This window comes from Rutidosis leptorrhynchoides, chromosome 3, assembly GCF_046630445.1.
Source record: "Rutidosis leptorrhynchoides isolate AG116_Rl617_1_P2 chromosome 3, CSIRO_AGI_Rlap_v1, whole genome shotgun sequence".
NCBI lineage: Eukaryota > Viridiplantae > Streptophyta > Magnoliopsida > Asterales > Asteraceae > Rutidosis > Rutidosis leptorrhynchoides.
In genome coordinates, this window is record NC_092335.1 from 498,135,863 (window position 1) to 498,150,224 (window position 14,362).

The following is a 14,362-nucleotide window of genomic DNA, read 5'->3' on the forward strand; positions in this document are numbered from 1 at the left end:
TCGTAATCTCTCCATCTTCTATCAAATCTCAGATTAGGATGTAGAGTGTGCTCAGGAATCATTGGGAATTCTACTGGCGGCCTCATTGGGAATACTATGAATTCATCAACAAACTGTACCGGATCATAATAAGGTATGTGCTGATCAGGCTGTTGTTGTTGTTCCTGTTGTGGTTCTTGTTCGTGTTGCATTTCTGGTTCTGGTTCTGGTGCTGGTGCTGGTCGTCTAGATGATGATGCTCCTGAACCTCCAGTATCGGCTTTCTGCAAAACACATTAAACACAAAATTTGTGCATCCAAATATGCATTAGTGTTAGCAAAATAACAACTTAAAACAATCACTATAACATGTTAAATCAAAATTAAACTTATACACATTTTCACAATTTTTCACAATTCTACATTTTTCAAATAAGCACATATGAAAATGTATACAAAATTCATAAGCATTTAACTCAAATAACATGTCAAAATAGTCATTACTAATAATTAAACAAGTCTCAAATGGCAATTACATCAAATTAATCAAGTTCATGAATTTTGGACTTAAAAAGTCCACTTTAATCTCCAAAAATCATGTTTAGGATCATTGTTTGGATCATTTAACTATCTAAACATGTTACACTACTCAATTTAGCAATAATTCATGACAAAAATCGGCCATAACCTGTTTATATCAAAAAGCCCCAAATTGCTCAAGAACACAAACCCTAGATTTCTAAAATTTTTGAAGTTTTTGGCTTCAAATCATGTTAAATAGCACCAATCTAGGTTATACATGCATAAAATACTAACAATTTAACACTAATTATACTAGAAATTAACAAAATTGCATTAGGTAAAAAAATTGGTAATTATCACAAAAACTAGGAATTTATAGAGTTTAGGGGTGTAATTTTTACCAATTTGCTGAAGAATGAGAATCTAGGCATGATTAGAGCAAGAAATTTGATGAATTACGGTGGAAAAATGGCGAAAATTGGTGAATTTTTGGGTGAGTTTCGTGAATGTATGTGTGTGTTTGTGGTGAGGCAGAACCGAACTGCTGTATGTATCAGGCCTGCATTTGGTCCCCATGCGATCGCATGGGTTCCAAGTGCAAACCCCATGCGATCGCATGGGGTGCCGGCTAAAGTGATTTCTGATTTTTTTTTTTTTTTTTTTTTTTTTTTTTTTTTATAAAACCTTATACTTTATACAACTTATAATTAATTAAATTTTAAAAATTTTGTTTTACTTTAGGAGCGAGGGCGTTTCGGATCGTTGTCCTAGTCTGTCCCTCGACAAAATTTTAAAATTTGTCAAATCAAAGCGCGGTTTTTAAAAGTAAAGATTTTTTTTGGGTTTTTTAATGTTTTTGGCTTACTTTAATTCAATAAGATTAAAAATAATGATAATAAAAGTTCTTGTCCCTCCCTCGGGTAAAGCAATTTCGGTTCAAAGACCTAGTCTTCAACTTACGACGAATTTTAAAAATCATATTTTTAACTTAATGAGATAAAGTAAATTTTTGTTTTTAAATTCACACAACTTAAATATAAAATTCAAAATTAATATTAAAAATTCACACCAAACTTAAAATTTGAAATGCATAAAATTAAAAATTCATATTTTAAAAATTAAAAATTCACACCAAACTTAATTTAAAAATTCATATTATAAATTCACACCAAACTTATATTAATTTTTCAAATATTTACAATTTTAAATATATTGATTTTACAAAGTTTACAATATTAATTTAAGATTTATATATTAATTTTAAAAATATGGTAAAAATAAAATTAAAAATCTTTTTGGCTTTTTATCCCACTTTAATCAATCAAATATTATCAAAAATATACGCCCCTCTTTTCGGTAAAGTAATTTCGGTTCCAAAACCTAATTTAACTCATGACGAATTTTTGAAATATTTTGTGTTGATTGATTAAAGATATTTATACCTTAAGAATAAACGTTAAATTTCGCAGTGATGTAATAAATTTTTGTATGATATCAATAATTTCGGTCGCCAAACCTAATTTTATTCAATACCAATTTAATAATTTATAGCGAACAAATTAGCGTTTATTATCAAAAGGTTAAAAAAAAATAAAAACTGTACAGACTTACCTGTGAGATAGTATTCTTAGTTATATGATCTATCCCATTCATAAGATAGTCGGTTTAATTGGTTTTCCATAGCTACATAGGCGTAACCTCGAGCATTCAGTGTTTTTTCTTCTAAACATATGAACGGTCCGTCTCTGCATAAAGTAACAAATTCGGTATTTGAATAGGTTTGATTATTTGAACATTTACCTCTATGTGACCATTTTCCGCATTTGTGACATCTTTCTAGGTGTCGTGCTCTTCTTTTCGCTGCGGATTTTGATTTTCCTTTACCAAATTGTAACTTATTATCTTCGCATCTGGATTCTTTTCTAACTCCGTCCAATCTTTCTCTGATTACTGATACTATTTCACTCGGTAGTGTGTCATTATTACGTTTAGTGATCAAAGCGTGTAGCATTAGACCATGGTTTAGTTCACAGGCAGTTTTCATTTCCTAAAAAAAATAAAAATTCAGAATGGGGGGAGAAGACTAGTTCTTTAGGGTCTGCTAGGGAAAGACCATTCGGATTCCATTTTCGAGAACTACATGAAAACAGACAATCTAACTCTAACAGAAATACATATTATCCTTTAAAGACTTGATTCTCCCCACACTTAGTTAGCTGTGGTGTTGAAATTGTGATTAACTTCGTTGTCGACTTTCATCGGACTATCTATGTAGTGTTTAACTCTGTGACCATTAACTTTAAATTCAATCCCATTTGAATTTATTAATTCTATCGTTCCGTATGGGAAAACTCTTTTAACTATGAATGGTCCAGACCATCTTGATTTCAATTTTCCAGGAAATAGCTTGAATCGTGAATTGAAAAGAAGAACTCTGTCTCCTTCTTTAAATTCTTTTAAACTTCTGATTCTTTTATCATGCCATTTCTTCGTTCTTTCCTTATAGATTAACGAATTATCGTATGCTTCATGTCTTAATTCTTCTAATTCGTTTAGTTAACTTAACCGTAGACGTCCAGCTTCATGTAAATCAAGATTACATGTCTTCAAAGCCCAAAATGCTTTGTGTTCAATTTCTACTGGAAGATGACATGCTTTTCCATAAATAAGTCTAAAAGGTGTGGTTCCAATTGGAGTTTTGTAGGCTGTTCTAAAAGCCCAGAGTGCATCCTCCAATTTAATGGACCATTCCTTCGGATTTGATCCTACGGTTTTCTCTAGAATGCGTTTTAAAGCTCGGTTGGTATTTTCAACTTGTCCACTTGTTTGTGGATGATATGCGGTGGAGATTTTATGAGTTACTCCATATCTTTTAAGAACTTTCTCAAGTTGATTATTACAGAAATGAGTACCCCGATCACTTATTAAAGCTTTCGGTGTTCCAAACCTTGCAAAAAGACGTTTTAAAAAGTTGACTACAACTCGTGCATCGTTAGTTGGGAGAGCTTGTGCTTCCACCCATTTAGATACATAATCAATGGCTACGAGAATATAGAGATTATTATGAGATTTTGAAAATGGACCCATAAAGTCAATACCCCAAATGTCAAATACTTCACATACTTGGATGACATTTTGTGGCATTTCATCACGTTGACTTATTTTTCCGGCCCTTTGACATGCATCACAGGATTTGCAAAGAAGGTGTGCGTCTTTGTAAATTGTAGGCCAATAGAATCCAGCATCATAAACTTTTCTTGCTGTTAGTTGAGGCCCATAATGCCCTCCTGTTGGTCCTGTGTGACAATGGTTTAAAATTTTACTGGCTTCATCTCCAAATACACATCGGCGTATTATTCCATCTGTACAACTTTTAAACAGGTGTGGATCTTCCCAAAAATAGTGTTTTATATCACTGAAGAATTTCTTTCGTTTTTGGTACGATAATCCTTTTTCAAGGAATCCACAAACTAAGTAGTTTGCATAGTCTGCAAACCATGGGATTTCATTATAATCTATCTTCAATAGATATTCATCAGGAAAGTTGTCTTGTATGGCGGATTCATTTAGAACTTCTAATTCGGGATTTTCAAGACGAGAAAGATGATCAGCGGCGAGATTTTCTGCTCCTCTTTTATCTCGGATTTCAATATCAAACTCTTGTAAGAGTAAGATCCAACGGATTAATCTTGGTTTAGTATCTTGTTTTGAAAATAGGTATCTAAGAGCAGAATGGTCGGTATAGACCACCGTTTTTGCTAGAATGAGATATGAACGAAATTTGTCAAAAGCAAAGACAATAGCAAGGAGTTCTTTTTCAGTAGTTGTATAGTTCGTTTATGCTCCTTGTAACGTCTTACTAGCATAATATATAGGTTGAAATCGTTTTTCAATCCTTTGTCCTAAAACGGCTCCCATTACAAAATCACTTGCATCGCACATTAGTTCAAATGGTAGATTCCAATTTGGTGTTATCATGATCGGCGCATTAGTGAGTTTCTCTTTAAGAATATTAAAAGATTTGATACACTCGTCTGAAAAGATGAATGGAGCATCCTTTTCTAGGAGTTTATTCATAGGAGTGGCAATTTTAGAAAAATCTTTTATGAAACGTCGGTAAAAACCGGCATGCCCTAGAAAACTCCTAACTCCTCTAACATTGGTGGGATGTGGAAGTTTAGCAATTACATCTACTTTAGCTCTATCCACTTCAATTCCTTCTTTTGAAATTTTATGACCAAGAACGATGCCTTCTTTAACCATGAAATGGCATTTCTCCCAATTAAGTACTAGATTTGATTGTTCGCATCTAATAAGCATTCGTTCAAGATTAGCTAGACATGTTTCAAATGTATCACCGAAGATCGAAAAGTCATCCATGAAAACTTCCATGCATTCTTCTATCATGTCATGAAAAATCGCCATCATGCACCTTTGAAAGGTTGCAGGGGCGTTGCAAAGTCCAAATGGCATGCGTTTGTAAGCAAAAGTACCATAAGGGCACGTGAACGTGGTTTTCTCTTGGTCCTCGGGTGCTATTGGAATTTGAAAATATCCGGAAAATCCATCTAGAAAACAATAGTAACTATTTCCGGCTAATCTTTCCAACATTTGATCAATGAAAGGTAAGGGAAAGTGATCTTTTCTGGTGGCGTCATTTAATTTTCTATAATCAATACACACACGCCATCCTGTTACAGTTCTAGTAGGAATAAGCTCATTTTTCTCATTTGTAATGACAGTCATGCCACCCTTCTTAGGCACGCATTGAACTGGGCTTACCCATGGACTATCAGAAATTGGATAAATTAGACCTGCATCTAGCAGTTTAATAATCTCTTTTTTAACTACATCTTGCATATTAGGATTTAGTCTTCGTTGGCGTTGCACATACGTTTTATGTCCTTCTTCCATAAGGATTTTATGTGTGCAATACGAAGGACTTATTCCTTTAATATCATGAATCTTCCATGCAATGGCTGGTTTATGAGCTTTCAACACAGAAATGAGTTGTGATTTCTCATTTTCAGTAAGAGAAGACGATATTATTACAGGTAATTCAGATTTACCATGTAAATAAGCGTATTCCAAATGGTTTGGAAGTGGCTTTAATTCTAATTTCGGAGGTTCTTCTATCGATGATTTATATCGATATCTGTCTTCTTTTTTTAGCATTTGAATTTCTTCTTTTGTTGGTTCATATCCATTAGCTATAAGTGTAGCTAACATTTCAGCTTCATCAATTGGTTCATTACCTTCTCCAAAAGAACATTCTCCTGTTCCTTGTAATTCTGGAAATTCTTCTAATAATTCTGCATGTGCATCTATAGTTTGAATATAATAACATGTATCATCTGCAGATTGTGGTTGTTGCATTGCTCTATCAACTGAAAAGGTAACACTCTCATCCTCTATACTTAGGGTCAGTTTCTTACCGAACACGTCTATCATTGCTTTAGCCGTATTTAAGAATGGTCTTCCTAATATGAGAGGAACTTGAGAATCTTCTTCCATGTCCAGAACAACAAAATCTACTGGAAATACTAAAGTACCAACTTTAACTATCATGTTCTCCATTATCCCTCTAGGATATTTTATTGATCTATCGGCTAGTTGTATGCTTATTCTGGTTGGTATCAATTCTCCAAAGTCTAGTTTAGCGTATAGTGAATATGGCATTAGATTTATACTAGCACCTAAGTCTGTCAATGCTTCTATTGAACTAAGACTACCCAGAAAACATGGAATTGTGAAACTTCCTGGATCAGATAGTTTTTCTGGTATCTTATTCAACAGTACTGCTGAACAATTAGCATTCATGGTAACAGCCGAGAGTTCTTCCATTTTCTTTCTATTTGAGATTAGATCTTTCAAGAATTTAGCATATCTAGGCATTCCTGAAATCACATCAATGAAAGGAAGATTTACATTTATCTGTTTAAACATATCCAAGAATTTGGATTGCTCGGCTTCAAGTTTCTCTTTCTTCATTTTACTCGGGTAAGGAAGTGGTGGTTGGTATGGATTAACATAAGGTTTAGCCTTAACTGTGTTATCTTCATTAACCTTTACAACTACCGGTTCTTTTTCCTTATCTTGATTAGGTTGTGGTTCTTGTGGAGTAGGAATAGCTTCATCAGAAGTTACAGGTATTTCAGGTGGTTTAAGTGTTGTACCACTTCTTGTGGTAATGGCTTTAGGTGTTTCATTCCGGGGGTTAGCATTTGTATCACTAGGTAGACTTCCCGGTTTTCTTTCACCTATTAACCTTGCTAGGTTACTTACTTCTTGTTCCAGATTTTGAATAGAAGCTTGTTGATTGCTAAATGCTTGAGCATTTTGTTCATTGGTTTGTTTCTGAGATGTGAAAAACTGCGTTTGAGTTTCAACTAGCTTCATCATTATGTCTTCTAAATTCGGCTTTTTATCATCGGTTTGTTGTGGTGGTTTGTTTTGAAAATTAGGTCTTTGCTGATTGTAATTATTATTGGATACTTGTTGATTGCTAGGACCTTGTTGGTTGTTGTATGGAATATTTCGGTTATAGTTCTGGTTTTGATTGTAAATTGGTCTTGGCGGTTGATAATTATTCTGATAATTATTTCCAGGCCTTTGGTTTATGTATGAAATATTCTCTCTTTGTTCCATTGTTAATTCAATACTGAGACAATCTTTTGTCAAATGTGGTCCTCCACACTGCTCACAACTAATTCGTATTGAGTGAATATCCTTAGTCATCTTTTCCATTCGTCTCTCGACAGCATCTATCTTTGCGGAAATGGAATCTAAGTCATGGCTAGAATCGGCTCTAGCTGCTTTAGATGATCTAACGATACCTTTTTCTTGGTGCCACTCGTGTGAGTGGGAAGCAGTGTTATCAATAATTTTGTAAGCATCAGTTTCGGTTTTCTTCATAATAGAACCACCAGCTGCTATATCTATGTCTTTCCTTGTAGTGATGTCGCATCCTTGGTAGAATATTTGTACTATTTGACAGGTATCTAAACCATGTTGCGGACATCCTCTTAATAACTTTCCAAATCTTGTCCACGCCTCATATAGAGTTTCATTTGGTTTCTATGTGAACGTAACAATTTCTCCTTGAAGTCTTACGGCTTTAGATGCAGGAAAGAATTGTTTAAGAAATTTTTCAACTAAAACATCCCATGTATCAATCGCCCCTTCAGGTAACGATTCCAACCAATCTTTGGCTTCTCCCTTTAAAGTCCAGGGAAATAACATGAGATATATCTGTTCATCCTCCACTTCTCGGATTTTAAATAGTGTGCAGATCCTATTAAAGGTACGTAAATGTTCATTTGGATCTTCCTTCGGCGCACCACTAAATTGGCATTGATTAGTCACCATGTGTAGAATTTGTCCTTTGATTTCATAATCTGGCGCATTAATGTCTGGATGAGTAATTGCGTGACCTTGGCCAGTGCGTTTAGCTCTCATTCGGTCTTCCATACTTAAAGGTTCCAGATTCTCCATAATTGAATTTGTTGAATCGGAATCACTAGAGGATTCTGATTTAATGGTTCGTTCCTCAACAATCTCTGTTTGAATGATTGGTGGTTCCGGAGGAAAATTTAATGGTTCAGGATCTACGAATCGTTCCTGAATATTCTCCGGATTCTCAATTGTGAGGTCGGGTTAAAAAAATGGATTATCGGAAATTTGAACTGGAGTACTTGGTTGACTGGATGACGATTCTAAAGAAAAATCAACGGCAGTAATATTTGCTAAATGTCTTGATCTAGTTACATGTGGTGAACGTACAAAAGGTGGTGAACGTCTTGCTCGGTGCATTCACGGAATATCCTATTAGTTTTTAAAAGGAAAGAAAAATTATAATAAGTTATCCAATCATTAGACTTTTCTGATTTTGCCCACGTTTCGAATAGCCAAAAGATGCAGCAGAGGGGCAGGATTCGTTTGGTCTCAATATAATTGAGGACTGTTTGGCTCCAATAACCCGGTCCACGTACAAATCCAACTATTACTACGAACCAGAAAATTTTGATGTCTATCAATTTAACCACTTAAAATAAATTTTCGTAATTTTAAGAAATTTAGATAAGAAGTAGAATAAAAATCTATGTCCTAAAAACTAGAATAGCGAGAGATAAGAAAGAAAAAGAGTTCGTCGAAAAAAGATCGAAAAAGAAAAATAAGAAAGAAAGATAAAAGGCGACGGAAAAATAAAAGAAACTTATAAAACTTAAAAACACTTGACTAACCCAACCTTATCACTACAACTAACTTAAAATTATAATCGCAAATTGAGATTACTAATTGGAATGATAATTGATACATAGGTAAAAGGTGTCTAAAAATATTAAAGCTTACAGGAAAAACTATATCCCAAATGGAAATAACTTAAAAAGAAACTAAAACTTAAAAAGGCGTCGCAAAATTCTAAAGTACCTAAATCTTAGTCTAAAGAAAAACACTTAAGGGATTTTACGGCAAAGCCTAAAAATCTAGAAGTAAAAATAACTATGGCAAAAACTAAGTTTAAAACTAAATATGAGCTAAAAATACAAATATTACGCTAAAACGATTAAAAAGGGACAAAATATAAAAATATACAAAAAGTTGTAAAAATTACAATTTTTATAAAAATATTATTTTTATATTATTTATTTTATAAAACTATTAATTTTACAATTTAATTAAACTAATTAAACTAAATAATACAAATAATAAATAAAACTAAATTAATATATTAATTAACTAATAAACCCTAATTAGGGTTTTAATAATAATAATAATTAAAATATACTCCGTAATTAATGCAGTTGCAGTCTGGCGTGTCAGATGGGCTCATGCGATCGCATGAGTCCTAAACAATTCGGTCATGCGATCGCATGGGCTAGGGTTTCGGGCCACAGAGTGGGCTGCTACAGTACCGGACTCGAGTTTTAATTTTTTTTTTCTGTTTTTGCTGTAAAATATAAAATATATTTATTAATTAAATAAAACTTATATTTTTACAAACTAAAAGAAATAGAAATAAAGAAACTTTATAAAACTTAAATATTTACCAAACTCTAAAAAAAATATTTATATTTATATTTTTCTTTTAATATATTTGAATATTTAAAACGTGTTTTTACAAAAGCGTACTAAAAATAAAAATCTTTTTTTTATATATATATTAGCGTTGCGCTTCCGGCTTTTAAGCTAGATTGATTCCCCGGCAGCGGCACCAAAAATAACTTGATGTGTCGCGAGGTGTATATAAAATACTATTAAATTTTACAAGGAAATACTATTAAATACGATACAATTTTACACAAGATATTTATTTATTTATAGAATGGATATACTTAAACCTTGCTACAACACTTATAGGCAGTGTACCTAATCGTACAGTAGTGTATTTTTTAGTAAGTCCGGTTCGTTCCACAGGGAAAATCTTTAAACAAAGCTTAACGCTATATTAGTTTACTTTTATAAAAATACAAATATATATACAAGTAATATTATTATTATAAAGGGGGGTTTTTACCGTTTAATGACCGGTTTGTCGATTTTAAAACTTTAGTCGTAGTTAAAACCAAATGTAAAATATTAAAAATAAATACAAGACTTAAATTAAAGCGTAAAGTAAATAACGATAATGAAATTGCGAATAATAAAAGTGCGATAAAATAAACTTGCGATAATTAAAAAGTACGATAATTAAAAGTGCAATTAAATACAATAACAATAAATAAAAATGCGATAATTAGAAGAGCAATTAAATATAAAATAAAGGAAATTAAATATGAAATAAAAGAATTATGCTTATTTAAACTTCCGTAATCATGATGTTTGACGTGTTGATTTTAGTTTTATGCCCATGGGTTAATTGTCCTTTGTCCTGGATTATTTAATATGTCCGTCTGGTTTTTGTCCATAACAGTCCATCAGTCATAAATATAAAGTGCGAGTGTCCTCGTCAAATTATTCTTATACCCGAAGTTAAATATTCCAACTAATTGGGGACTTAAACTGTAACAAGATTTTAATACTTTGTTCAATAATTACACCAGGATGTCGACTGAGTGTAGCCCAAGGTTTTAATATTTTGTTATCAATTATACCAAGTGTCCTTGTACATAATTTCACCCCTGTTTTAATTATTCTAGTGGCTATTAATCCATTCCCGTGTCCGGTTAAATGAACGATTATTCGTACATATAAATACCCTGCCCATCGTGTCCGATCGAGTGTAAATGGTTATTTATAGGGACGCCCAATTGTAAATCTTTATATTGACATTAACAAATTATCATTTAGTTAAACAAATATAAAGCCCATTAATAGCCCATAGTCTAATTTCCACAAGTGTCGTTCTTTTATCCAAACCCCAATTATGGTACAAAGCCCAATTACCCAATTTTAGTAATTAGCCCAACATCATGATTACTTCGGATTAATAAGCATAATAATAACTTAGCTACGAGACATTAAATTAAAAAGGTTGAACATAACTTACAATGATTAAAAATAGCGTAGCGTTACACGGACAGAATTTCGACTTACACCCTTACAACATTCGCTAAAATACCCTTATTATTAGAATTATAATTAAAATTAAAATTAAAATATAAATTATAAATATAAATATTACGTATGAATGGAGAAGAGAAAGATAGATGGATTTTTACGTTCACCAAACTGCGAATTTATAGGCCTGTGAACTGAAAAAGGAGCTCATGCGATCGCATGAGCTTTGCTCTTCAAGGCCATGCGATCGCATGGCCAGCTGGGGAGGCTCACATTTGATTGTTTTCTTCTGCCGACGGTTTTATAAATAAATATAATATATTAAATAATTATAAGAATTATTTAAATATTATATTATATTTATGTGCATAGTTGACTTGTAATTTTTAGTCCGTTGCGTCGAGCGTTGAGAGTTGACTCTGGTCCCGGTTCTGGATTTTCGAACGTCCTTGCGTACAATTTAATATCTTGTACTTTTTGTTTTGAATCTTGTACTCTTGTAATTTTGAGACGTTTCTTATCAATAATTGGAACCTCGTTGATTGTATTTTGTACTTTTGAGCTTTTTGGTCGTTTGCGTCTTCAATTCGTCGAATCTGTCTTTTGTCTTCACCTTTTATTATTTAAACGAATATTACTTGTAAATAGAACAATTGCAACTAAAAGCTTGTCTTTCTTGAGGAATAATGCTATGAAATATATGTTCGTTTTTAGCATTATCACGTGTTGTGGATCCTCGGACCACCATTCGTTGATATGAAGGCCTCTTATTGCTTTTTTGTAAGCTCTTCTTTTGACACAGTTATGAAAATATTTAAAGTTTTTACCTCCCTCAAGACCCCGTTTGATATGTGTTTTTTGCTTTGATATGTTAGCCTTAACCTTGTCTTTTGCAAGCAATTTTTTCCTTTATTTTAGCCACTTCCGTCTTTCATGGTCCTCGAGTGTCCTGGATTCGATGATTTGCTCCCATAAGTTTGCTTGTTTTCCATGTTCGATAAGTTCATCGTCTAGAGAATCCAAAGTAACCGAGCATAGTTATTTCAATTCCATTTTGACATTTTTAGCTTATTCCATTTATGATAACCCCTCGATATTTAACCATTCATATAAGACTCTAGTTGGTTTTGGCCCGTAGTCACTAACGCAATCTCTTAGGATAATTGGACAATGGTTCATATATTATCTTTCTAGTGTCGTTGCAGTTAGACCTGGCCAAATGAGATTGAATTTTTTCGAGACAATGAATCTGTCTGGCATGCTTAATTTAAGGTCGTTGTCGCTTGTTAGTACGTATTCTCTACTAGAGAGTAGATATATACATACTAGTGCAAGGTAAAATGTACTACGTGAGGAGTAGTTTGCCGATTGACGTTTACCCTCGGGACGAATCCCTGCAAACGCGGATCATGATCTAAAACCATGGTGTGGCTTAAGTCAATCTTTAGATAGGGCTTATGTATATACTGCATGTATCACGAGTGATAGAGTATATCTTGAGTCATACATGAGAAAATATGATGTGTAGTGTCCAGCGACATGGGATGTGTAGTGTTTAGCGACATAGGATGTGTAGTGTCCAGCGACATAGGATGTGTAGTGTCCAGCGACATAGGATGAAGTCATGTGCCATGGAGCAGGGCGGATGAAGTCACGTGCCTTGGAGTACGGAGGATGAAGTCACGTGCCTTGGAGCAGGGTCACGTGCCTTGGAGCACGAAGGATGAAGTCACGTGCCTTGGAGCAGGGTCACGTGCCTTGGAGCACGAAGGATGAAGTCACGTGCCTTGGAGCAGGGCGGATGACGGATGGAGGATGTAGTCTAGAGAGAAAGTGTGTGTGTGAGAGAAAGTGAAGCGTCAGATCTCTCCTCTGATCCCCAAATGAGGTAGGGAATCCCTCTATTTACAGGCAAATCTTGGGCTTGTAAGGAAACTTCCTGGGCTACTTCTTGGGCTTAATTAATGCTGAAATCCAGCAACTTGCGTGTCTTCACTAATTTGCGCATAACTTTGTCATACGAAGTCGGATTTAGGTGATTCAAAAGCTCAAACGTCTGTAACTCATAGTTGTACAACTTTCATTTTATGCGTGTAGACCATAGGATGCATCATTATTGCTAATCCTCGTAAATCGTTTACCGGTGTGACAACCTGGAAATTTTCGACCAAATTTAAACTTAATCTTTATATGTTTCCGACACGATAAGCAAAGTCTGTAATATTGATTCTCAAAATTTTTGAACTAATGTTATATATTCAAATAACTTTTGACTATTGACCGACGATTCACGAACATCTATTTGTAAATAGATATATATATATAAATTGGAATATTAATATTTCATAAATAACTTGCAATGTGTAACGACCCTGGATTTTGCAACGTTTATTTATTAATAATTGTTATTATTAATACTTGTGATTTAACGAATGTATGTTATTACATTTACTTGTTGCCATGATTGCCCGTACTTGACTTTAAATGCCCGAAACGTCTTTGTGACACACGAAACTTACACGAATAATATTTTTGAGTATTATTTACATTCATGATTAATTTATTAATCATTTTTATTAACTATAGATACTAGTTAATTACTTGGGCCTTTATTAGTATTAATGGACTTTTACTTGGATTAATTTGTTAATTAATACATACTTGGGCTTTATGATTGAACATGGGCTTATAAGCCCACCCTACACCCTTAAGTGGACTAGTTAGCCCATATCTTTCACATGTAAGTATCACTTTAGAGTTTAACTAATTAGTTTTATGCACAAAGAATCTAGTTGCACCTTGTTCCAACACCAACACCTCAAGTAACCACCTTTAAGGACAATTACATGCAAGAACCTCATGGATCTATCCCTCCCCCCCTTTTTTCTGCTGCAAACCGTAGGCCATATGGCCATGAGGGGTGATAATGCTAAAAACGAACATATATTTCATAGCATTATTCCTCAAGAAAGACAAGCTTTTAGTTGCAATTGTCCTATTTACAAGTGATATTCGTTTAAATAATAAAAGGTGAAGACAAAAGACAGATTCGACGAATTGAAGACGCAAACGACCAAAAAGCTCAAAAGTACAAAATACAATCAATGAAGTTCCAATTATTGATAAAAAATGTCTCAAAATTACAAGAGTACAAGATTCAAAACGCAAAGTACAAGATATTAAATTGTACGCAAGGACGTTCGAAAATCCGGAACCGGGACCAGAGTCAACTCTCAACGCTCGACGCAACGGACTAAAAATTACAAGTCAACTATGCATATGAATATAATATAATATATAATTAATTCTTAAAATTAATATATATATTATATTATATTTATAAAACGTCGGCACAAGGAAA